At 38.1% G+C, this 27,768-nt stretch overlaps 1 long non-coding RNA gene across 1 annotated transcript; it reads right to left on the reverse strand.

Moving 5' to 3' along the window:
• Nucleotides 1-21,817: 21,817 nt before the first annotated feature.
• Nucleotides 21,818-26,767, reverse strand: LOC112819713 (uncharacterized). The gene is made up of 3 exons (XR_003206954.2): nucleotides 25,905-26,767; nucleotides 24,835-25,002; nucleotides 21,818-23,426 (listed from the first exon to the last, which is right to left on the reverse strand). It is a non-coding gene; the product is annotated as an uncharacterized lncRNA (long non-coding RNA).
• Nucleotides 26,768-27,768: the final 1,001 nt, after the last annotated feature.

Below are 27,768 nucleotides of genomic sequence, written 5' to 3' on the forward strand. Positions count from 1 at the left end.
CAAATGTAGGGACCCGAAGGGGTACGTGCACCCCAATGTTTATAGCAGCAATGTCCACAATAGCCAAACTGTGGAAAGAGCCAAGATGTCCATCGACAGATGAATGGATAAAGAAGAAGTGGTATATATACACAATGGAATATTATGCAGCCATCAAAAGAAATGAGATCTTGTCATTTGCAACGACGTGGATGGAACTGGAAGGTGTTATGCTGAGTGAAATAAGTCAATCAGAGAAAGACATGTATCATATGACCTCACTGATATGAGGAATTCTTAATCTCAGGAAACAAACTGAGGGTTACTGGAGTGGTTGCGGGTGGGACAGATGGGGTGGCTGGGTGATAGACATTGGGGAGGGTATGTGCTACGGTGAGCGCTGTGAATTGTGCAAGACTGTTGAATCACAGATCTGTACTTCTGAAACAATGCAACATATTTTAAGAAAAAAGAAAAAGAAGAAGATAGCAGGAGAGGAAGAATGAAGGGGAGTAAGTCAGAGGGGGAGACGAACCATGAGAGATGATGGACTCTGAAAAACAAACTGAGGGTTCTAGAGGGGAGGAGGGTAGGGGGATGGGTTAGCCTGGTGATGGGTATTAAAGAGGGCACATTCTGCATGGAGCACTGGGTATTATGAACAAACAATGAATCGTGGAACACTACATCAAAAACTAATGATGTAATATATGGTGATTAACATAACAATAAAAAATTTAAAAAAAAGAGAGGTATCAAGGATAACACCTAGGTTTCATGCCTCAATTGAAAAATGCAAAATGAGACAGGAAAGACTAGAATACTCAATTCCATATAGATTCCTATTTTCCCACAATTACAAATAATCTAAATATCAATGATTTAAAATTGTCAAGTAAATTATGGTATGTTCGTACTATGTAGCCAGTAAAATAAATTTAGACATACATCCTTTTATGGAAAGACATCCATAACACATAATTTAGTCACAAGTTACAAAATATGTTTTTTACTGTGATGTCACTATATATACACATATTATCTGAAATAATATATAACAAACTTTAATGGTAGCTATCTCTATGGAAACTGGTAGGTGAGGGGAGACTATCATTATCAATTTTATCAATCTTATCATTGTTGGAGGTTCTAACAACTTAATATATTTTTGTTGTCATTAATGATCAGCAGGTATTACTTTTTTATATTAAAAAAATTATTTTCTTTAGGTAAGCATAAACTAGAGCACCTAGCCAGTGCAGGGCTATATCAAAGTCGTTATAGGCCTGAACTCTGAAGTCACACTCAGAGTTCAAATTCTGACTCTGCAGCTTATTAGCTATGTGACCTAGAGAAAACTGTTCAACTACTCAGTGCCTCAGTTGTTCATCTTTAAAAAGGAGTTACAGTAATATCTATCTCAGAAAGCAGTTGTGAGAATTATATGGGATAACGACTGTATGGTTTTTAAAACAGTACTTGGCACATGCTAAACAGAATTATGAATAAAACTCTACCGTGAGATAAATCATCATGAATTGTTTTTTTTTTTTATTTTACAATATGAAGGGGTATGTGTGTGTATAATTATGTTTGTTTGTACTTAACATTGGCAGGTTAAAATGGGAAGAAAATGAACATTGAGAGTTTTAATTTCAGTCACAGTCTGTGTTTTGAGGAAGACATCACTGTAGACTCTAGTGCCCAAGGAAGAAGATGTGATTTAAGAACTTAAAAGATCAATAGAATGGGTAATGGTAAATTAAGAGAAAAAAAAGTCCTTGTAGGGACAAAAAAAACTGAATGAACTATTTCAAATTATCAAGTTGATTACTTTAAGAAGATCAGGTCTTTTTAAAAAAATATTGTTACTGATATTATTATGGCTTATTTTAGAACTCATTACCATATCTATCAAAATAGATGGTGATGCAGCATAGAATTTCCCCCATTTTCTCAATAAAAAGATTCATAAAATGATTTTAGCCAATTTGAGTATATAAACTTTTCCACTAAGACAGAAGACTTAAGTCTATACTTCTAATGACTGATTTTCAAAATTTTTATACTCAGACTTAAAATCACATATTATATGAAATATATTAATTCAGAATAACTCCACTTTACTACCTTGATGTTACTTGAAATAATTTTATTAAAGTTCTTCAAATGCATCCTTGTCATCACATCTTTATTAACCATGAATTCACATTCTGAGATGCCCTAACAGTCTTGTAGAGCTCATGATGTTCACTTCTGCCTAAACTGACTAAATTTGTATATATGCAAACAATAACAATACTACCCATGCCTGCAGTACTCATCAACATTACATTAGGGCACTTACACTTATCATCCTGTAGGAATATATTCCTAATGTCCACAAACCCAAATACAGAATTTTCCTCCCTTCAAGACTCTTCAAAAGTTTTGTTTACAGTGATATACAGTAAAGTTCTGAGGCCAAACCTCTGGGAACAATTCCTACGGCTGTGTTAAATTTTTCTGCTCCTCTTTTAAAGCTATCATGGCAGATGATCTTTTTAAGTAACTAGCATTCACTGAGGTCATCAGGGCTTACATGTTTTTCACAAACTTCGACACTATTTTAGAGTGCATTCCTTATGACAGGCTTCATAAGGACTTTTTATTAAATGCCATTCAATCTTCTAGAGAATAATATTTTGGGGAAAAGAAAGCCTTTGTGTTTAAACATCAGTCAGACAGTATGCTAAGAATCTTATATGCAGTGTCTTTTATATAAAATCCTCAGGATAACCCTGTAGGGTAGATATTATTTTTGCCATTTTCCAGATAAGAAAACTGAGGCAATTATGTAACTTGCCCAAGGCAGTTACATAACTTGCCCAAGCTCACAGAGCTAAAAATTGTTGGGTATTTGAAACTCCAAAATCTGGAGCTCTCAGCCACTACTTTCTGTGGCACTCCCAGTCAAGATTACTGGCATAACAAACATTTTGAAGAAAGGCTAAGAAAAGTGAAAGGGAAAAGCATGAATCTTTTTATTATAAAACACCAAGAATTCAACAGGAAAGGAAAATCTGGTCAAAGCTACTATTTTTAAAAATTAACTTAAAAATTAATCCTTCACAGACCAAAGAAAAGAACAATTTTTTCAAAGACAAAGAGCCACAGCTGTTTCAAGATATTTTTCTCCAGAGGACATTACAGAACCACAAGGGATTAAAGTGGGGTAAAATTTTTCTAAAAGTGCAACTTGTTAGAGCCTGGAAGCTTTATGTAAGTATGGGAATTTATTCTTTCTGGTTTCTTTTAAAACGGTAAAGGGCAGGGCTAGGAAATGTGATTTTTCTTAAGACTAGAATTGGTCCATAACAGACTTTGACATCAGTGGGTAAAAAACTTCATATTGGACAGTCAGCTGTGTAAGAAGAAAAGGGGAAGCTGAATTAAACAGGCAAGTCAAGAAAATATGATTCAACTCCTCTGTTAAGTTTATTCAACGGTATTTTTGTGGAATGCACTTGATTATTCAATAAAGGTACCTTGAGTATTTATTGACTAGCACTTTGTTAAGCACTTTAAGTTTATAAAAAAAAAGTCTCTGTCCTCAGTCTATTTAAAATTTAAGAGTACGTAGTCATCGTTGGATGATAGGATTATATTTTTATTTTCCCTTTTGGACTATATTTTCCAGCTATAACAACATAGGCAAATTAATCTCTCTACACCTCCATTTTCTCATTTATAAAGCATGAATAATAATAGTATCCATCTCATAAAGTTCATATGAAAAACAGATGAAATAGTGATCCACAGTAAATGTTTTCAATAAATATTAGCTATTATTTCAGTTTTATTGTTATTTTAAATGCTTACTATTTTTTAATGGGACCTCTACAATCCAATCGTGGTTGAGGAACAGTATAATACTTATCCAATTTTAAATAGCTTATTTAGATAATTTATTGCTACCATAAAGCAATATGTAATTAAGTACCTAATAAATGTCAAACAGAATCATGAACTGAGAGGAGAGATCACTGTTGCCTAGACTAGTCAGAAATAACTTGGAAAGACAATTCAAGTTTCTATAAATGAAGAGAAAGCAGGAGAGAGCACAGGCAACCAATGTCAGAAGCCAGGAAAAAATGAAGCTCAAATCATGGAACCTGGAATAGAAGCAACCCGGTGTTAATAAGGAAGCAGCAAAGAGCACTGAGGCCACTTGTTCGTCCAAATCTAAGATCATCAAAGCCTTTCCCTCCTAAGTTTTTTCCATCCTGATATTCAAACATCCACTTCTTAGTTGAAGAGAAAAGCTATCCTCCCTTCTCCAATGGCTCATGCTCTGGGAATTCTCTCTTCATTCTTTTACTACCTGCAAGTCTTCTAAGAATCAGTAAGCTCACCTACATCACTAAGTGTAGGAGTAATAGGTAATCACATCCAGCCAGAAACAAATGTAAAGAAGTTTCTCTGTTTCATCTAATATAGGGGCACCTGGTTGGCTCAGTCGGTTAAGCATCTGCCTTCCTCTCAGGTCATGATCCCAGGGTCTTGGGATCCATTGAGTCCCGCCTCGGGCTCCCTGCGGAGTGCAGAGTCTGCCTCTCTCTCTCCCTCTGCCTATCGCTCCCCCTGCTTGTGCTTTCTCTCTCTATCAAACAAATAAATAAATCTTTAAAAATAATTTCATATAATACAAATCACTCATTTCAGTGTAGAGTGCTACAGTAGAAAGATCAAGGCTGAAAAATCAGCCTTAACTTCTAGTCCTGGCATTGCTTATGTTACTTAAATTTCACAGTCTTAGTCTTTCCATCTGTAAAATGGGGTGATAACAACATGGTTGTTAAGAATATTAATTTGATAAACTTGATAAGGTGCTTAGTACAGCTGGCATAGAGTTAGAAGTCAAATAAGAGATGGGATGGTTACGAAAATAGAAGACAAAGAAGAAAAGGAGACTAAGTGAATATAAGGCAGAATTTCATTACAGATTTTTTTTGGGGGGGGGCAAACCTTGAAGAGAATAAAAAAAAAAAAAAAGAATGGATCATTAGGAAACCAAAGGAGACAAAAAGTGTTTCAAAACTGATCTATACTGGCTTCTGGTCTGTCTAAACATTTTTGGCAGTAGATGTTTACATTATGTTTCACAGCTTGAAATACAGAATCTGTTAACAACTATACTAATTTAATTGCCCTTATATTTTAGTGAGAGGCCCCTATTCTCCTTATACTTAATGATATGAAAAGTGCTTGTACGGACCTTAAATTTTTTTCCTGTACACAAACGTCCATAGCCACCTTCTTTGTAAAAGCAAAAACTGGAAACAACCGAAATGTTTATCAACAGGTAGGTATATTCATACAATGGAATACTACTCAGCAATAAAAAGAACAAAATAGTAATAGCCACCACATGGACAAATCTCTGTAACATAATGCTAAGTGAAAAAAGTCAAACACAAACTACACACTGTGGGTGTCCACTTAGTGCCGTCATTCTAAATAAAATTATAGCGATAAAAATCAGATCAGTGGTTACCTGGGGATGGGGATCAGGGTCAACTTGCAGAGTCCTAAGAAAACTAAGGGTGACGGAATGTTCCTACATCTTGATTGTGGTGGTAGTTACACCACTGTATCCAGTTACCAAAATTCAAACTCTACACTCAAATGGGTGATTTGTATTATATGAAATTATTTTTAAAGATTTATTTATTCATTTGACAGAGAGAGAAAGCACAAGCAGGGGGAGCGGTAGGCAGAGGGAGAGAGGGAGGCAGACTCTCCACTCCGCAGGGAGCCCGAGGCAGGACTCGATGGATCCCAGGACCCCAGGACCCCGGGATCACGACCTGAGGGGAAGGCAGACGCTTAACCGAATGAGCCACCCAGGTGCCCCCATGTTAGATGAAATTATACCTCAATAGGCTGAGAATAAAAAAAACCTATAAGGTAACTACTGCTTTCTAACAAGTAAAAAGAACCTTCTCATACACAGTTTTAAATAAGCAATGATGCAATTCCAGCAAAACAAAATAAGGCCCTGGTATTTTTTCATTCAAAAAGGTTACACTCTATTCCAAAAAACACTTGCATACTGGAAATGTGAGAAAAACACTCTATTCACCTGTGTCTGACTTCAAGGGCCTTGAGTTTCCAGCATTTGTATAAACTCTGCTGCTTTCCATACATTGGGTTTCTTCTTCTCCTACTACCATTTCGCCACATACATGAACTCAATAAAACGACGAAAGGCCATTTTACTAACACCTTCTAACTCCGCCAAAGGTTCCTGAGTAAACTTCTGAAAGAATTTTAGAACTTACTGCAAGCAACCCAAACAGCCTGATGGGCCTTAAAACGGTGTCCCTTGACAATCACGATGATACAGTAACCTGGTCCCGCTCTTCCTCTTGACGCAGTAAATCCAGGAGCATCTCATGATGTGCAGGGACCTCCTGAAGGGAGCCCATTGTCTCTTCGGCCTCCACAGCTGTGGAGATGCGGCGGATACCCTGCTTTACTGCCCCAGGGCCCACGTGATGCGGCCGCTTACGGGGCGTGGACAAGGAAGGGTACAGGCCACGCCCACACGCCCGCGCCTTCCCGGATGCTGGGCGGAGCCAACTCAGGGGATTTCGTGCTCCGGAGGACAAACCGCATTGCTGGGAGGAGGAAATTGGGCAGCTGAGTGATTGTGCACACGCAGAGCCTGGCTTTGCTGGGAGTGGGAGTTCTAAATTCCCACCCTTACCTTCCTCCCATCCCCACCTGACTCCAGGTGTGAGTGCTTCTGAGCCGGACCTCAGAATTGACCCTTAATTTTCTTACGATCTAACCTTTGTCTCGAAAAGTAAAATGTCCTCACATTTATGTTGTATCAGACAACATGTCAAATAAAACTGTTCTTATTAATTCATTATTTTTGCATTGACCCATTCATATTTGTTTATACACCCAATATTTTTTAGCAAGTTCTGAGCCAGAAACTGTGCAATTTGCTAGGACTTCCAACAAGGACCATTGGAGACGCAGGTCCTGTCCCTCCCCGGCCTTACAGCCTAGTGTAATCGCACATGGTGCACTGTCTTCAGGGACAGCAGCAAAGGGAACATCACTGAACACCTACCATACGCCAGACTGCAGGAGGCACTTAATCTGCCTCCTCATTTAACCCCACAACAATCAGGTGAAATAAGATTCTCATCATTGCCCAAACGTACAAACAAGGACCGTGAAGCCAGAGATTAAGTAATTTTTTTTAACATATGCATAGGGTGAGCCCTAGCCAAAAAAATAAAGGTGACTGTGATGTAGCTGATCCATGGTACTATCTTGCCCTCACCTCACCACACAAAGCCTCAGACTGGCCTTTTTCTATTTTCCTTAAATGCCACTGTATGAAGGATTATCCACTCAGCCAAATTAGTGCTCATTAAAATTTTAAACCAATGAGCAACATTTCCCTAAAGTCCAGTGACTCTCAGACTACTGCAGCATTAAAACTGTTTGAGTGGCTGATTAAAACAGCTTGCTGGACTCCACCCCAGCATTTGATTTAGTAGGTCTTGGGTAAGGCCCAAGAATTGACATTTCTACAAGATTCCTCCAGGGATGCTGATACTGCTGACTTAGGGACATTTTGAGAATCACTACTCTAAACGAAAAGAACAAGTAGGGCTTCTAGCCCATATAATCTAAAGAGTTCAAAGTTAACAACAAGAATAATCTACAAAACTTGTCTTGTTACCTACTTAAAACATGGAGACAGGAACATCCAAGCACATGAGAGAAGTTTCTCAATTATACCATTTTACAGGTGAAGCAAATGAGGTTCAAAAAAGTTATGTGGGGGCACCTGGGTGGCTCAGTTGGTTAAGTGTCCGCCTTTGGCTCTGGTCATGATCCCAGGGTCTTAGGATCAAGCCTTCATGGGCCCCCCCCCCCCCAGCATGGAGTCTGCTTCTCCCTCTCCCTCTGCCCCTCCCCCTGCTCAGGCTCTCTCTTTCTCTCTCAATTGAATAAATTTTTAAAAAATCTTTAAAAAAAAGTTATGTGGATTCCAAGGTAAACTATGGACTTTCAGTGTAATGATCTGTCAATGTAAGTTCATCCATTTTGACAAATGTACTACTCTGGTGGTAGATGTTGGTAATGGGACAGGCTGTGCATGTGCCCAGCAAGGGGTATGTGAAAAATCTCTGAACCTTCCCCTCAATTTTGCTGTGAACCTAAAACTGCTCTAATAACAACAACAACAAAAAGTTACGTGGTCCTTGGTTATGCAAGAAGTGGCAAGGCTAAGGCCGGGAGTCAAAGGCTGCAGGATATATAGATCAAAGAGTGTGCTTACTCCCAGGCCAGAGTTCTGCACATGGAGAGCAGTAAATACATTACAGTTATCAGCTATGGCTCCCCTTAGTGCCCAGAATGGCAGAGTGGGGATAACTTGGGATGGCCTGGACCTCATCATGAACCGCTTTTTCCAGACAAAATTCAACTGAATCACCTGATTTTCTCTTGCACCCTGCTTCACACCTGCTTGCAATATGTAGATCTGATCTGGAGTAGGACACAGAAATCTGCATTTCTCCTATTACATTGAATTTTGAGAAAAATTAGACAGTTCTGAATGCCCCCAGGAAATATTAACTATGTCCAAAACAACCCTTCCATTGTCACTTCTTAAAATGTTCTGACTAGGCATTAAATATTAGGGTCAACAACAAAGCCCAGCAGGCAGCAACTTGCTTTCCATCGCTCAATTTCCCACATGGTCAATAAGCTCTGCAAATCAGGCTCGTATTGGGTCAGTGGATCTTTAATCTCCTAGATGATCTGAACTAGAAAGATGGCCGCAGCAGCAAGCCAATACGGAATTAATTTCCCTTAAAAATCTGTATTCCATATATTTGGTCATCCCTAATTTTCAGTTAATATGACCTAGTTTCATCAGAGTGTCTGCTCCCCCAAAATGATTCTATTACTCAAAGAACCTGAATCTGATTAAGCTTTAAGTACGTGTGTGAATTTGAACAGGAGAAAAGGGGGAGGTTAATTAGTATGTGTTAGAGGTTAAGAAACCGATCTCCTACCCAACTCATGTCCTCATTAACCAGATGCCTGCCCTATACATGTGCTCTGTACTAGACCCTAAAGCCCTAAAGGAGCATGAAATCATGGTGTCTACCCTTGTAGAGCCTACAGTCTAGTGAACAAGAGTCTGCTAACCAGCAGAAGCAGAGGGGGAATAATCCCTGCCTCAATTACACACATGTGGATACCCAAAACAAAACCAAGCTGGGAAAAAGTGACAAATTACAGTAGTAAAGTAGATGGATTTAGCAGCTTCACTTTAGAACAAAGGCGCTGTATACTTTACCTCAGCAACCTCAGCATTTATCCTGAATAAATGGTCCACGTTTTCCATTCTGCGTAGGATTCAGGACAGCCCTGATCAAATCTCTCCCCAGCTAAACCCAGGGTCCTTCAGTTACTCATCCCCTCCTTTCGGTTATGCTATTTCCCCTGATACCTTCCTGATGTCAGTTACTCTTCAGAAGATTTATTCCTTAAGCCGGGAATTCTCAGAGGTTTTTGTGAGTGTAAGAGGTCTCTTAAAAGTACAGATTCCTGGGCCTTTCCCTCAAGATTCTGAGTCAGTTGTCTAGAATAATATTCAGAAAACTTCATTTTTAACAAGCACCTTAAAGGCTTGACTCTTCTGATGCCAGACACAGAGCTTTATAAGTGGTGTTTCATTTATTGCTCAAAATAGCCCTACTTACAGATGAGGACATGAAATGCAAGAAAGTTAAATAATTTGCCCAAATTTACACAACAAGGAAATGGCAGAATCGAGATCTTAACAGAGCTCCCAGACTCCCAAACCCAAGGACAACCCAAAGTTGGTAAGCCAAATGCCAGAGGCAGTTAAATTAAAAACTAATAAGGGTTAAGGGGAAATGTTAAGAAGTTTTAGGTTCAGAGAAGAGAAAAATAAGCAATGAAATCAGAAGGGGCTCAGAAACAGACTGCCAGCCACTCAATTTTGCCTAGGGCCAGCTCCACTCATGCTAAAGCCACAGTAGTACCCTGACATAAACAAGGCAAAGCACCTTCTATAACTGTGTCAGAAAAAAAAAAAAAAAAACTTGAGATTTTACATGCAATTAATTGCAAAGACATTTCTTAATGGCAGCCTTCTCTTGCCTTTCCAAATTAATGAGTCAGAAAAGCACTGCTCTCAATAGCATCTTTAGAAGTGGGCAAGCCCCCCTCCTGGGCTCCCATTAAAACAGAACACAAGACCTTCAGCTAAATGCTGCAATGTACTCCAATTCAGAAAGTCACCTCAAAGCTGTAAATGCCTTTGCACAGATTCCTTCCTCAAATCCTTTTTGGTCCCAGAAGAAAAAAAGAGGTGGGGAAATAGATGAAGATGTGTAACTTGGATAACATGTCATTTGGGTAACATTTTGAATAACACTACAGGCAGTTAACTTATGTGAAAGATGGTTCTTTCTGTAAAGGAAAATGTCCTTTTTATTGATAAATAAAAAGTTATGCAAGTAAAGAGGGTGGAGATGGACAAAAAAAACCTAAACTATCATTATGTCAGGAAGCATACTTAACAGCATTTTCAGGTCCTTTCTATTTTCCCTATAGGTGTGTGTGTGTGTGTGTGTGTGTGTGTGTGTGTGTGTGTGACATATATCAGGAGGAACTAATATTGAACACATTTTCTTTTTATAACGTCCAATCTATAGATAGACTAGGTGTGATGGGCGCCAGCCTATTCCCAAATTAAACTCCAAGTTAAAGGCCTGGGTGGCTACCTGGTGGTTTGCATTCTGCAGAGCCTTGCCTTTTTAATGAACCAACAAGGGCCCACCTGTGTTTGCTACATGTCCCTTGGATAATTAATGCTGGTAATAACACCTAAGTGTTAGCACACAAAGCACCTGGAATGCGACTCGCTGTACACATTCTAATCACATCAGCCATCGAACTCTCCAAATGACCTTCTTCAAAACAATGACTGTCTTTGAAACCACAGAAGCCAACCTAGGAGAAAGCGGTTTCCCAGGATTTGGCAGCGGCTGAGCAGTTCTTAAAGCTAGAGTGGCACCAAGTGGTCAGGAAGGGAATTGGGCTGCCAGTTTGTATTCAAATCCTCTGGCCAGGCTGCAGGCATGCCAATCCAACAGTTTCCAGGCAGCCAGAGGTTGCAGTCCATCTTCTCAGAGCCGGTGACCAAGGCTGAGGAGGAAAACGGAGCCCCACATACCTCTGACATTTCGATCTGGTTCTGAAACTCACGTAAGCCTTAAATTATCCTAATTTTAAGGAGGTTTATGTTTTCATGAACACACATACAGGGAATGGGGGTGGGAGGATAGGGAACAGCAATGAGGACCTAGTCCTTATCATTGTTTATAATATTTACATGGCATTTTAGCTTTTTAGTAAAGTCTGTGTCGTTGTGCCCCACAAAGATGGTGAGAAATTCTATCTCTGTATTACAGATTTAAAAAGAGGGTGACATGATAGGAACAATAGGAGGATAATTACTCAGAGAACACGTAAGTGTTCTATGACTTATAGTGGCTTGTTTAACCGCTAAGACAATATCTCCTCCTGTAATTACCTTTTCATGGCCAAACCCAATTTTTTTTTCCTTTCTCATGCACAGTCTTTGCCTAAACCTTTATCACTACTACATATTCTGATTTTCTCTTTTCTTATATTTGTCTTATTTTTTCGACTTGTTTTTCCCCCCTAATGGCTCAAACTCAGATAACTTGGGTGGCTTCAAAGACCAGTATCAGAAAGGCTTTCTCCCTCCTGTGGTTTCATATAATTATAGACATATCATTTTCCCATAATGCTGCAGCATCGTTAATCACTTCAAATACAGAGAGAGCCAGGCAAGCTTTTCTGTGAACAGAGAGCTCAGGGTCCCATTTCAATTTGTGATTATATCAATAATCTTGAGACTGTTTTATGTGAACTAACCCATTATTTCTGGAGAAACTGGAGGGAAACTGCTGAAATCATATAGGGCATACCCTTGCAGACACAGGGAGTATGTTTGTATGATCTAAAATTCCAGATGACATTTGTCAGCTGCTTTGTCCTGCATTTCTAAGTGGCAAAAAGGCAATTTTGTCTTTTCTGTCAGTACATTCACGTAAAGAATTGTGAGAACTTTTATCATTAAAAGCACAAATTATCTGTGGATCTCTCCCACACACAGCAGAGGCTAGTATGAATTTAAACTGCTTATAGATCAGAACAAAAACAACAACAAATTAATCCCGATGTACTTCTCTAAAATACTCTAGTGTAATTTTCATGCTGAAGTCCCTACACCCTGAGACCACAAGCAAATCTTGTAGCAATTTCACAGATAATCTTATGGCAGATTCGAAAGATTAGAGGAAGCAAAATTTCTAAAGAAATTATTTCACGGGGAAAAAAAAGAGCTTAACACAAATATTGTCATTTGTATTGATTATTTCTCATAAATACATCTCTAACCAGGAGATCTCCAAGTAGACAATAAATATATCACACATCATCTCCAATCAGAAAAATATTTTATTTGGGATAATAAATGGGGAATAACATACACTGCTATGGTCAAACAGTAGAACCACAAGACTGCAGGAAGGAATGTTGAGATATAATTTGCTATTCAGGGCGCCTGGGTGGCTCAGTCGGTTAAGTGTCTGCCTTCAGCTCAGGTCATGATCCTGGAGTCCTGGGATCGAGCCCCGCATCGGGCTCCCTGCTCAGCGGGAAGCCTGCTTCTCCCTCTCTCACTCCCCCTGCTTGTGTTCCCTCTCTCGCTGTGTCTCTCTCTGTCAAATAAATAAAACCTTAAAAAAAAAAGAAAAGAAAATGTATTCATTTGTTTAAAAAAAATGTTTACTGAGCACCTACTGTGTGTCAGGTACAATCCTCAGGACAGGACACAAGGCTCCCGCCCTGCGGACAGCCCTCGCAGATATTACATTCTAGTAGGGGAACTGTGAAAATTGTTCTGTGTAGAAACAAATAATATAATATCAGGTAAGGATAAATGAAATAAGTATGAAACAAAGTATACCATTTGAGAACTACATTACAAAAGCTGCAGCTATAGATTGGGTGGTTGAGGAAGGCCTCTCTAAGTATATAAATTTGAGGCAATGAGGATCCATAAACAGATGCGCACTTTAGGACTTAGCCTTAGTAGCAGCCAATAGAAGTACCAAAGGGAGAAAAGAGTGGAGGCCCCCAGTAGCTGGGGCACGCCTTTAATTCCATGGGGACTTGGGTAAAGAATAACCAACCATCAGGCATATTAAATGCCTATTCCTAAACTTCTTAGAATCTAAGTGTTTATCCAATGTCTTCTACTTTGGCAAGGGAAAAGACCCAGGGTCACACTATAAACAGATCATCCTTGACATTTCACAGTGGTTGGAATTAATTACCATGGGATAATAGCATCAAGACTTAAGCTTATAACAAATGTTACTTTCAAATCAGTTATGCAAATGCAGCTTTAAGAAGCCTAATATATGTAGATTTATGACTAGTTCCTTAAAGGTGATGATTTAAAAAAAATTTTTTTCAACACCCCTAAATTCTAAGAGGACTTTATGATATAAAGTAAAAAGAAAAGAAAAACAAACAATGGACCTCTCTTTAACAAACAAAGAAATGTAGCCTTTTCTACTAGAAATAATAATATAAACCCACTGATTTCTTTTCTCACATCGCATATTTTACTGAGCTTTCGCATATATCAGAAGGCAAAGGCAGCCAGCAATCTGGAGCTCTGGCACATAGTAGATTCCATCTCATTTTGCATATATAGGGCCTCATGCTGTGGAATTAACAACTTTTAGATTGTTCTAGTGTAACCATTGAGCTGTTGCATTTGAATATGATGTATATTTTTTAATTTAAATAAAATGCATTTAATATTGATTTTTTTCATCCATATTCAGTATGCTAGCCAAACTACAAAATATACTGATGATATAAAAAGTCCTTTCCGGAGCTTAAGATATCTTCTATGATTCTGTATGATGTTTCATTTGTACTTAGTACAAATTTGCCACTCCAGAATTCCTCAACCTTCTCTAGTCCAATCAATAAATGTTGATAGTTTATAACGTGAAAAGTTTTCCTCCACATACTAGTAAAGTATAGTACACAATGGCTTTTTGAGATTCTATAAAGATATGGAATTAATTTATTAGATATGAGGCTATCAAATTAACAAAGCACTGGTATACTACCAAAACAGCAAATTTTATGAGGATACACAATAAAAATCATGTTAGTCTATATGTTAAGCTTAATTAAAGATGAATATCTTCAAGACAGCCTTCCTGTCCACATTAAAACCATGGGATGGCAATTCCCCAGAAATGCTTGAAGGACCTAGTACATTGGAAAGTTTTCAAAACAACTCCTGAATGGTATGGGAAAGCAATTTAAGAATTTATTTATTATTAATTTATTATTAATTTATTAGACATTAAAATATATTAAATATAGTAATAAAAATAAATTATATTAAATTATAATACATAAATAGAATAATACAAATATATTTTATACATTATATTAAATATATAATATAAATAATATTAATATGAATATATTAATTATAATATATTAAAATAAATATATTAAATTATAGTGTTAATTAAAATATATTAAAATATATTCATTGTTGATGTTTATGGAATTTTACATAATCTCATCCAGATTGCAGATGAGAAAACTAGCAGACAACTATATGAACAGCACGATTGTGTCACATAGGTCATGGGTAGATTTTGTTTGTTTGAGGTGGTGATATTCCATACAATGACCAAGAGAAGAAAGATAAATAATTTAACAGTTACAGTTCAGTTGAGACCATCGACCATCTCTATTTTTTTGCACCAGAGATTAAAATTTTTTTCAAGTTTTTCAATTTAGTAAAAGTACAAGAAATAATACACACACTCATTTATAACTATAGCTTCTTTCTGAGTTTTATGTGAGCTCAAGTGAAAACTTTTATTAAAATGCAGAAAAGTCAGATCATACAGTACAGAGAAGCAAAAACCATTTACTTTAAAATGAATCCCACAAAAAATTTATAATTTCCTGATAGATCTTCTCCTGTCATCTTCAAAGACTGTCAGTGAAAGTTTTATTTTCATCATTTTTAAGCAGAAAATCCTTAATCATTATCAAAAGAATTTAAATTTGAGGTATCCATCTGTTGCATTTTTTCAAGGCGCCAAACACCCTTTGCAGAGAGAAACCTTGGTTTTGAACTTCAGTGATTAAACAGTGGTCTCCTTTGTACAATCTGCTTATACTGCTGTTAGATAGCAAGTATTTTAATGCCAACCTTCAGTCAAGAGCCTCTTGTCCTACAAGACACTCATTATTCAAGAAAAAAAATATCATCTACATTTAAAAAATAAAAGGAGGGAATCTGTGTTCACACAAGTATTTTATGTTTTTTGGTTTTTTTTTTTAAATCTCTAATTCGGAGACTTTGCAATCACCAGAATTGTGAACTATTTTTCCTCTCTGAAATAATAAAGGTACCACTTAATTATCATCTCATGGTCATTTTGCCTGCTATATGCAGATTGCAAAACTCAGTAACAAGTCTAATGAAAAGCATGTCTTCATGGCCCCAACCTCTTTATACCTGGACTGAAGCTTTCAGAAGATGATTATATGGTTGCTGCAAGAAAGTCACCACACAAGGCCAGAGGAACAATCCAGATGCCTGAACTCCTCCTAAGCACCTTACTAGCACACTGCCCACTGAACAGCCCCAACCAATGGAGTGGCTTATAAAAGAGGCCATTTTTAAATATCCTAATAAAAATGCTTTGAAAAGACAATTTTAAATAAACATAATAGTACAACGAGGTTAAGATAATGGGCTGGCTTTATTAAAAAAAATAACCAACTTGTAGTTTGAATTAAGAATAATGCCAAAAGGAGATAAAAACTGATATTTTACAGTAATTTTCACCAAATGAATGAAACAGTGCTTAGATAGGAGAACCTAGAAAGAATGCAGAATTCTATCCATCAATTTGTTATAAACGACAGCATATGTTGTGTTTTATTTGGAATTCTCTGATAAATGAATGTTTATCCTGGGATCAATGGCTCTGGGTGAATGGCAGATTGCAACAGCAATTGCTTTCTTACCAAGAGAATTATCTTAAATCAGATCTCCTTTGTTTGATGAAACCTAAATTGCAGGGGGAATATTTAAACATCTAAGGAGAAAATCCATAGATAAGCTAATACATGGCTCCAAGATGCATTTAGCAGAACTAATTGTCTCTATTATTCTTTTATTCTAAATGCTACAGATAGAACATACAATTCAAATAACAAAATACTGTATCATTATAGGTGCCCTGATAAGGGACAGTAGGCCACCAAAATAGTATATTTATGGCAAGTGATATTGGAAGGTTGGAACAAATTAGACAATTATGTGATAGTAAGTCTAGCTTAATAAGTGGATTAAGAACATAAACTCCTTCCCTGTGTTGTGACATATTTTTTCGAGGCAAGCAAAACACAGCAGCTATCTCTTCTGTATCTGTGGCCACAAATGTATTCAACAAGCCCTGGGACCAAGACGGCTCTCTATTCCATGGGTAACCACATACCCATGGCCCTGATGAAAGTGGTAGAAAAATTAACTGCAGTTAAGAGTACAGTGCTGCAGGGCAGACATTTATATGTTTGAATCCTGTGTCTGTCACTCATTAGATGTATAATCCCATTTAAAGTACTGAACCTTGGGGTGCCTGGGTGGCTCAGTCGGTTAAGCGTCTGCCTTTGGCTCAGGTCATGATCCCGGGGTCCTGGGATCGAGTCCCGCATTGGGCTCCCTGCTCAGTGGAGAGTCTGCTTCTCCGTCGCCCTCTGCCACTCCCCCTGCTTGTGCTCTCTTTCTCGAATAAAAAAATAATCTTTAAAAATAAATAAATAAAGTACTGAAACTTTCTGAAGCCCTTTTAACCTAGTTGATTAGCTATGGAATAATAAGCATATGTAAAGTATCAAATAGATGACTCACCACCATACTCTTACCTCTCACACACTTCTCAACCCACTCCATCATGGCTTATTGCCTCCCCACTCCACTGAAAGAGCTCTCCTTAAGGTCACCATTGTCACTAAGCCCAAAGGCCATTTACATAGCCTCCATTGTTCTGCTACAATGCCTCAGAAGCATTCTCCTTTCTAGAAACATCTCCTTTTCTCTGTAGGGGGAGAGAGAGAGAGAGAGAGAGGCAGACACACAGAAGAGAAGCCACCATGTTCAGAGAGAAAACAGCCACCTGTGCTTCTTCTGGCTCTTGGAACCTGACCTTCCTAAATATGAGTTCTGTGACACTGCCATGAATCTTTACTGTGACTGTCCCTTTGGGGCACCTTAAAAGACCAAGGACACTATGCAAATGGAAGACAGGATCACCTTTAAATCTATTTTAAGCTTTCTCTTCAATATCCAGCACCGTGTGCCTTCCCCACCTGGATTTCTTAAACTTTGGCAACAGATAAGCATACAACACATTCATTTGACAGGTACTGAGAAGCAGTGAAAAGAAACGTGAAGGTCCATGGCTCAATGTGATCCATTCTTAAGCCCCTTCACCAATTAAGTGGTGTCCCTGGAGGGTTCTTCCAGGTCAGGTGTTGGAAAGGTTTCCTAGAATTTAGAAGAAGCTAACATAGGACAGCCCCAGGCCTGTGATTTTTCTTCACCCCTTAAGAGACTTATTTAAAATAAATAGCCAAGGCTTTGTCTCTTTGCCATAGCCTTCCTTATTATGAACTGAGGTCAGGACAAATAGCTCATGTCCCTGACTCAAAGCTAAGGATGAAATGGCTCCTTTGAGGAATCAGTAAATCACAAAATCCTCCTGGCAAAGGACAAATGGAGTTTGCCATTCGCCACCGGCTCAAACAGGTATCAACAGGACTTGGAACCGAGGCTCTTATGTTTCTGCTTTGCTTGAGGCCCTTCTAACTGCCCCTTGAATGGGTCACTCCATCTCTCCCCCATCCCATCAGTACCTAGGTAGAGAGATTCAGGGCTATATTACTGTCAATGTTCTGTGACTGTCAGTGATGCGTTTGCTAAGACAAAGACTGACAAATTGCACTCTTCACATTAATTTTCAAGTACATTTTTAAAGCACATGCCTCTGATGAAGTATTTTGAATAGTTCTGTGGATGTCAAGGAGACATTTAAAATATCTCACTCATAATTTTTGAAAATCTTCCTCATTCAAAGTTGTCACAGCTTGACAGCTTAGCTCTGTTTTGAGTATATTCTTTTACAATGTACTACAAACTGATTGAAGAGCTGACAAATCTGACTTAACCCAAACAAGAATCTTTAATATATCTGATTGAAAAGAATGTTTAATGAAAATGCATATACAGACATTACATCTAGCATCCTATTTTTAAAAAGTCAAATTACACAATTAAAATCTTTACTGAAAATATGCCTTATCCCCCCACTAGAAAAAAGAAAATCACTCCACCATCTATTGAGACAAAATGCTGAAATTATTAGAAATCACCATGATTGAATATTCATGTATTTTTTTGTCTAAGGAAATTTCAAGATTTTATTTCCTACATGTACCTTTAAACAATGTTTAATATAGTTATTTTCCAATTTATCCATTCCTTTGAATCCAATGACTGATCCTGGCTTGTACAAACAACTTATAAGAAAGAGAGTAAAACACTGAAATAGGGTTATTATAATTCTTCTCTAATCCAGGCTGGAAAAGTAACCTTATGATTATTAAGTACAAAAAAGGAAGAGAAGAACAAAAGGAATCTATAGCTAGATAAAAGGAGAAATTGCCTGTGTAATTGAGTTAAGGTTCTTAGTGCAGTGAGGGTTCTACCCAAACATCCATAAGCAAAGTAAGTCCATAAAATTCTACTGATAGCAGAACAAGAAACAGCCATAAGATAATCTCTCTAAATATTTTTTTGGTTTCGCTAAAATACACTTGGTTCCCTGCATCCTTTTCTTGCATTAAGATTATGCCACTAATAAGGAGTAGAAAAATAATACACCATAACACAAGGCACAAATTCCTGCCAGACAGGAGGATGAACAGAGAACCTTTCCAGTGCTGGGAAGAAAGGAAGAAATAAAGGAAAGAAAGAGAAAGATGGGAATATCCCAGCCACTTACATCCTTCAGGGTGGAAAAGTCACAGAAATATCCACATAGTGTTGTTGGAATTTAAGAACACTGGGAGCGGGTGCCCCATTTCCACAGGTATAGCTGAGGAAGTCAGAAGCATCTCAGAAGAGCCAAAGTAAGTGCACATCACAGCAGTACATCCCACATAGCGTGAAAGTCATAGAGCAACATCATGCCCTCTGCGCCTGGCAGATATTTAAACTATGTACTTTTGCGGGCCTTTCAGAGCCTCCCCTTCTGGGCAGTTCCAATGACATGGATGAGATTTCTCCTTCAGTGTGGTTCTCCAGTGGCCACTCTACCAGACTTTCACAGTTAGAAGCCCTTTGCCTTCCTCCTGGGTAGAACCGAAAGCAGTTCAGAGACAGGTCTGTTCTGGATGTGGCCCACATTTGTTCCATGGAAAAGATGCATTATCTGTTTGGCTGTTAGTGGACATGTAGTTATTCCCTAAATGCAGTCTTCCAGTGGCTCTCTCTGCTTTTACTTAGGCTTCTGTAGCTCTTTCTGACATGATTGAGCTCCCAAAGTCCACAGATGTCCCTGCTGTAGGTTCTCCTAACAACCCTCCCAATTGCATGAGCCAGTTTCTTAAAATAAATCTCTTCATACACACGCACACATACACACACACTCACACACACACGTGCATACACAAACACACATCCTCTTGGTTTTGTTTACCTGGAGAAACCTGACTAATACAGGGTTTAGCATAACATTCTCTAAAGGAAATCTCTTCACCAAATCCTCTCTTGTCAGCATTTTGACACCTTTCTACAATTTTGATTTGACTGAAAGGTTCCTGTCCTTTAAAGAGCTATTTTAATCTGACACCTTACTTAGTTAAGGAGCATCTATAACATCCTTGTGCCTTTGAAAAATCCTATTGCAACATTCTGTTCTAGGTATTAATAGGTCTAGGGGAACAAAAGAGCAGTGCTCAGGACAAGGAGACTTCACAGAGGAGGGACCTCACAACCAGAGACAAGGATAGGATTCATGGTGATCAAGGCCGGATGCCAGCATTTGCGGGACCAAAGCAGCAATTCAACACCATGGCAATCAGCCCGGGACAAATAGCCCTGAGAGGTTAGTGCCAACACTGAATTGACTCCTTTGTATCTACAAGAGATGGTTTCAAACTAGAAGAGTCCCAGTTAACGTGTGACTGGCAAGTTTGTGGAGTTTTTTTCTTCTGCTAGAGGGAATAACTAAACGAAAAACATGAGCGCAGTATGAAATTGGTTTTGGAAAACAAAAAAAGCTACATGTTTATTCACATCTGAGTCAAAATGAGAATTCTGACTTTTCTGATTTTATTTCAGAGGGAAGGTTGAGCAACTGCAGGCTACTCGATATTTTTGACTGTCATAAATCAACCATGATATAATATGATATGCATGAGTGTATCATGATACACTCGATATAATATGATATGCATGAGTGTATCATGATACACTCGATATAATATGATATGCATGAGTGTATCATGGATTTGCGTAGAATATGGAAAAACATGGAACACAGAGATGATCAGCACCCAAAGGTGAAGCAGGACAAAAAGTAATAACTACAAAATGATGAGGACTGGGACATTTCCATTAGCATATCCTGGGATTATCTGGAAATGCCCAAATCTTTGGAGAGGACAAATTATAAGGAAATGCCAAAACTATAACATAGTTAGAACTGTATTTTTATTGTAGTGTGTGTGTGTGTATGTGACATGCATAAATGCATACTTATAAAATATTCATTATATAGTCCTGAGGTAAGAGAGATAGGTCATAAAATTCATTTATTTCTAGATATTAATAGCCCCAAACAGTGATGGGTCCTGGAAGTTGACATTTTGAATGCTTCTTTCATTCAACCAAGACTGACAGCATAGTATAATAGTTGAAAGCACATAATTTGGGGGTTTCAAATCACAATTCTTTCATTTAATAGTATTGTGACCTTGGGAAAGTTATATAACTTCTTTGTGTCTCATTTCCTGATGGGTAAAAGAGGAATAACAGTAACTGCTTCATAGGGGTGTTACAAGAATTAATGAAGAGACCTAATATCTATGTAGCCCTTAGAATAGTGCCTGGAATATAGTGAGCTCTACATAAATATTTGTTAAATAAAAATAGTATGGTAATACACATTAAGATCACAATAATAAATTGTATAAATTGTATATTTAGGTTTTTTTTTGGATATTTCACTTGTTTTTCCTCTCCTAAACCAATCATTTTTATTTTCTTTATCACATTCAAAAAGGGGGGAAGAAACCTCAATTACATTTTTATTTTTTAATTTTTTATTGTTATGTTAAGCACCATACATTACATCATTAGTTTTTGATGTAGTGTTCAATGATTCATTGTTTCTGTATAACACCCAGTGCTCCATGAAGAATGTGCCCTCTTTAATACCCATCACCAGGCTAACCCATCCCCTCACCCCCCTCCCCTCTAGAACCCTCAGTTTGTTTCTCAGAGTCCATCATCTCTCATGGTTTGTCTTCCCCCCTCCGATTTCCCCCCCTTCATTCTTCCCCTCCTGCTATCTTCTTCAATTACATTTTAAAGTTGCTTAAATCAAATGAGCCAATGTAACAACTACAATTAAAGTTGAGGGTCCAGTATACTTTTAGAAGTTTGGGAACAGCACTAAAATCAAGGTATTATAAGATTGTGGAGATATTAAATTGATATTTAAAAAGAAAGGAAGGGAACTGAGAAGTATAAATCTTTCATGAAGAAAATATAAAAATACAGTGGAGTTTTGAAATTCAAACTACCAAACTTTCCACTCACTAGGGTTTTCCCATTTGACTGAAAGAGTCCTCTCCTTTAAATAGGCTATTTTAATCTGGCACCTTACTTGTTAAGGAGCATCTGTAACATCCTTGTGCCTTTGAAAAACCCTATTTATAAAGGTGACTTTTAAGAATTCTAGATATGGTTTGTAATCAACCAACGTTTAGGCCAATCTCCTATCTACAATAATCAATGAAAATTGATAAATTGGAAAGGTTTACCTAGTGCACTATTAGATTTTTAATTAAAAGTGGCTCTCATTTGGTTTAATATACTGTTTTTAATAACAGGGGAGTGAACTCAAACATTATTCAAGATTTCCAGAGTTGCGGAAAAAAAAAAAAGTTGCCTAACTCTCAGCTAACCAAGAAATTTTTTAAATTTAATTATCCAGAATAACCCAGCATTCAAGTTTATCCAAGTCTTACTACTATGTCCTGAGTTTGCTTTTGCCATATTGCTTATTACGTCCTCAGTTCTAATTTTTTATGTTGGCAAAATCATTGAAAATGCATATAATTGAGTAATGTGCTTGTTAACAAAAACAAGACACATTTCGACAACTGGTAACACAAAAAATAACCACTCACGGACATACTCATAATAAAAGTTCACAAAGAAGTTCAGCAGCTTAGTTCTTTCTGTGAGGAAAGTGTCTGCTTTTCCATACAAACTAACCCAGAATTGAGAAATAGGAAGGAAATTTAATATAATGGCACTCACCAAAAGCATTCAACCTGAGGTAGATCAGGACATGTGCGAAAAGATATCAGGACATCTGCACACCTGGCTTTAGGGAGCTGGAGTCTGTGGTCGTTACCACTTGTAAACTTTGGGATTTCCCACAGTTATTTATACAAATATAGCCTCACATCATTAAATCTCATCAGGGCTGCCACTCTCTGCCTCTGGCCACACAGAATGCTAAATAAGGAAATGGTGTTTCAGAGCTTCATCTTCAGGAGACTGAGATGTTACAATTTTCCTTCCTAGGGGACCCTGGCTAGAGGTTGAGACTCTCCTGGATATTTGTCTTCAGTTTCTCTCATTTGTCCTTTGTCCAGAAAGGTCATCATCTGCTCCTCAGAAGCATCATGCCAAGCCTCTTCTTTGAGACATATATATCTATAAATTCTCTTGTGAAACCCGCAAAAGAGGCAACCTTGAGCATAAATGCTCAGAGAACATTCTTGGCTTAAGTTGGGTTGCTACAACAGAATACAATAGACTCAGTGGCTTCAACGACAAACATTATTTCTCACATTCTGGAGGCTGGAAAAATCCAAAATCATGGTATAGGCAGATTTGGTTCCTGGTGAAAGCCCTCTTGCAGATTGCTGCCTTCTTGCTGTTTCTTCACATTGGAGAGAGAGAGAGAGAGCGTGAGAGAGATCACTCGGTTTGGTCTCTTCTTATAAGAGCTCTTAATCTCATATAAGGACTCTACCCTCCTGACCTCATCTAAACCTAAGTACCTCCCAAAGGTCCTACCTCCTACTACTGTCATATCAGGGTTAGGGTTTCAACATAGGAATTTTGGCAGGACACAAATATTTAGCCCATAACAATTTTTCTATCTGTTCCCACTTTCAATAGCACTAGATGCTATCCACACCATCACTCTCTCTTTGTATTATACTCTCTGGCCTGGCAAAAGGACAGTTTTGTTAACAAAGGGAAGTAGTATTTTCTGATCTTTCTCTTCAGCATATATGATTCAGGGAAAATCAAAGGTTAAAATGGGACAAAATGGTTTAAGTAAAAAGATCATATTTTGAAATCAGTATCTTTTTTATTTTATATACAATGCTTAATCTTGTTTCCTCCTCTGTCAAATGAGGTAACAATAATACCTACTTCTCAGATTGTGCCGTGGATACTAAATAAGAGCCATTTGGTGATTCCTCCCAGTACTTCTTGAGGGCCTAGTCTGTGCAGATACCGTCCTATACACTCAGGATAGCACAGTGAAGAAGACTGTCAAAATCTCCACATCACTGAGCTTCCATTCTAATCGGTGTGATAAGCAAATATGTACACTTTACAGTTAGGCAGTGCAGAGAACTTTGTAGAGAAACAAAAGCAGTGTGGAAGGCTAGAGAGTGACGAAAGGTACTATTGGGGATAGGGTGGTCAGGCAAGACCTCTCTTTGGAGATTAATATGAGTGGAAACCTATTAAAGTGACAGAACAAGCCATGCGCAGACATGCAGAGAATTCTAGACAAAGAATAGGAAGTACAAATTCCAGAGAGATGGCAACTTCTTGGGGTCTTCAAGGAATAATGAGGAAGTCATTGTGGCTGGTACACAGTGGTCAGTGGGGAGATTGGGGGGGAATGAAATCTAAGAAATAAGGGGAAAGGAATGGAAGCAGATCATAGAGAGTCTGGCAGAGTGAGTAATCAAAACATAGCTATTCCTGACACATTTCAACCCTGTATTGTTGATGCAGGTTGGGATAGATAGTTCCCTTCATATTGTCAATAAGTCCTCTTTCAAAAGAAGACACTTGCTGAATAGATGATGGTCCTGTCACTTTCCCCCAATGCTATCAGTACCATATTTGGGTTCTCATTGACCCTGGGCTTTCAGCAAATGACAATTGCCTCTCCTCTATCCAAAGCCCTGTTCATCCTAATGAAGATGCATCATTGGCACTTGCTTCCTGCATAGCTGGGAAAGAGCAGTAGAACCAAAAAGCCCCATACAGATGGAAGAGCTCAGTAGAACATCTGCCTTGCGTGTCTGTCACCTCCCTACCTTCTGCTCCTGTGTTAGCTGCCAGCCATTGCAGCAGTTCCTGAATCAAGGGACCCTCCTCTTCTGGTGTTTTCTTAGAGCTTTGACAGATTATCTGTACTGTTATTCCCAACAGCATCATGCCATCTTTCTTAAAACTGTAGGAAGATCCTGATGGAAATCTCAGTCCTTAAAAAAAAAAAAAAAAAAAAAACTGCACCCAGACAGATCCATTAAACCATAGCCACACCTGAAAGTGTCCTATCAACTGACATTAGGCAGTTAATCCATTGCATCAATTACGTGGATGACCTATACTGGTCCATATGACATTGAAGAAACAAGACAGCTATGGAGAATGTATTTGTCCCTCTCCAACTCCTGCACAACCACTCTAGTCCAAATCACCCTCATCTCTTGCCTAGATTACTATAGTAGCCTCCTGACTGATCTAGTAGAAACCGCTTTAATCCAAACTATCACTCACCTGATTATTACTAATACTAAATAGGCCTCCTAACTAACCTATTTCCAGTTCAGTTCCCTTTACCCCAGTTGATTTTCCACATTTGGGCATATGAAGTGACATTCTGAAACTGAATTCTAAACACCTGAGTTTTGTATAAAACCTTTTTATGATTTCCCAAAGCTGTTAGAAACTATTTAGTATAGGTCAAGATTCCTATTGGCACCTTAAGGTGATGCCTGATCTAGCCTTTGCCTAGCTCTTATCTAAGAACAGTGTTCCTCCACCCTACCCCATTCTCCATACTTTAGTCCTAGTGGCCTTTATTCTGTTCTGCCAACATGCCATGGTCCTTTCTGCCTTGGGGATTTTTTTAAAACTGTTGTCTCAGACTGGAAATTCTTCCCAACCACATCTCACTTCACCTACTAAACCTGCAGCTTTCACATACAACTCAAACATCTAGGGTTACATGCCTTGTGCTTCTCAGACAGGTCCACCACTCTCTAATCCTCACTACAGTTCCTTTTACTCTAGTTTTGAAGCTCTTCTAGTTTGTAGTTACATGTCACTGAGATTGATTATTTTATTAAATACCCATCTCCCTCCACTAGGCTGTACTCACTAGGAAGCCAGGGAATTTGCTTTTCTCACTTCTTGAATCCCAGCACTTTCTGGTTCCAAAGCTAGTGCTCATTCTACTGCTTTCTGGACCAATTTGTCAAAGAACAGATAACCATTTAAACTGAGACAGCTCTTAATATAAAGACTGCCTGTATAGGTTTTTTAAACCTATGCCATTTGTTTCATTTTATACAGGAGAAATAATAACATCAGTTCTTTCAGGCATGAGTTTGAGCTAAGAACTGAACGAAGAGCTGAGACATCCATAATACGTGTTTTGAGCAACACTTTGCGAAACCAAAAACTTTGATCTTTCTTCTCATTGAAGGTATATCCAAAAAGCTTGACTGTGGACATAGTGAACATAAACAAAAGGTAAAAATGCGGAGTGCCTGGGTGGCTCAGTCATTAAGCGTCTTCCTTCGGCTCAGGCCCTGATCCCAGGGTCCTGGGTATCCAGCTCCCTGCTCAGTGGGAAGCCTGCTTCTCCCTCTCCCTCTGCCTGCTGCTTGTGTTCCCTCTCTTGCTGTCTCTCTCTGTCAAATAAATAAATAAAATCTTTTTAAAAAATGGTAAAAATGGAACTAGTCAATCTACTGCTTCCATAAGCATACCTAGTTTGTTCAGTGAAAGTGAATATCTACTCGTTTACTTGTGACAGGTTCTACTTGGGTTCCTTGGTACCAATTCCATATTTTAAGTGAATAAAAAGGCAAAGCCTTGCTCTGTTGCAACATCATGACTTCCTACAAAAAAATAAACTATTTTTATAAATGTATTTAATAACACTACCATAAACTCCTGAGCTTTTAAAAAAGCATTACTTCATACTTGAGGAAAAAGAATAAAAGAATATCACCAATCTACCCAAATTATAAATTCCCATGAAAAAAATAACAAGAAAGAAGGAAAGACAGAAAGATATAGAAAGCAAAAAAAGGAAACCAAAAAAAAGAGAAAGATATAGAAAGATAGAGAGACAAAGCAACATTGAGAAAGCACTCAGTCGTAAGTCTTAGAACTAGGGATTCTCTGCGAAATCATCATGTCATTCTAATGCAGATGCAGGAAAATGTAATAGTATTATACATATATATACATATATAGTTATATACCCTATAACTAACCTCTAAATTAATAAGGAAATCGGAGGGGGAGACGAACCATGAGAGACTATGGACTCTGAGTAACAAACTGAGGGTTCTAGAGGGGAGGGGGGGGAATGGGTTATCTTGGTGATGGGTATTAAAGAGGGCATGTACTGCCTGGAGCACTGGGTGTTGTACGCAGACTATGAATCATGGCATGAAACGCTACATCAAAAACTAACAATGTAATGTATGGTGATTAACATAACAATAAAAAAATAAAGCACATAAAAATGATGTTTGATATTCAAATCACAGTATCAAAAATCCATCAAATGGTGGGCAACAACTTTATTTCTTTAATAAAAGCAATACATATTTATTGTTAATCTACTGTATGCAAGCCACTGGAATCCCTGTCTCCATAAAATTTAGATGTTAGTAGATAAAGGTAATCAATAAATAATAAATATAATCAGTACATTATATGATCTGTTGGAAGATGACAAATGCTATGAAAGAGTAAAATAGAAAGGAGTTCAGAGTGCAGGGACAGGGAATTGCAATTTAGACACGATGGACATAGTAAACCTCATTAGGGTGGTGACATTTAGCAAAGTTTAAAAAAGTTGAGAGAGCTAGCATTGTGACTATTTGGGGGGAAGTGCATTTCAGGTAGAGGTCAGGACTGTATCTGGGACATTCTAGAAACAGCAAAGATATGTGTGTGGCTTGATGTGGAGCAAGTGAGGCAGGAAAACATGGGAGAGGAACTCA

Source organism: Callorhinus ursinus, unplaced genomic scaffold (genome assembly GCF_003265705.2).
Source record: "Callorhinus ursinus isolate GAN/ISIS: 27379988/994484 unplaced genomic scaffold, GSC_fseal_2.0 scaffold3, whole genome shotgun sequence".
Lineage (NCBI taxonomy): Eukaryota > Metazoa > Chordata > Mammalia > Carnivora > Otariidae > Callorhinus > Callorhinus ursinus.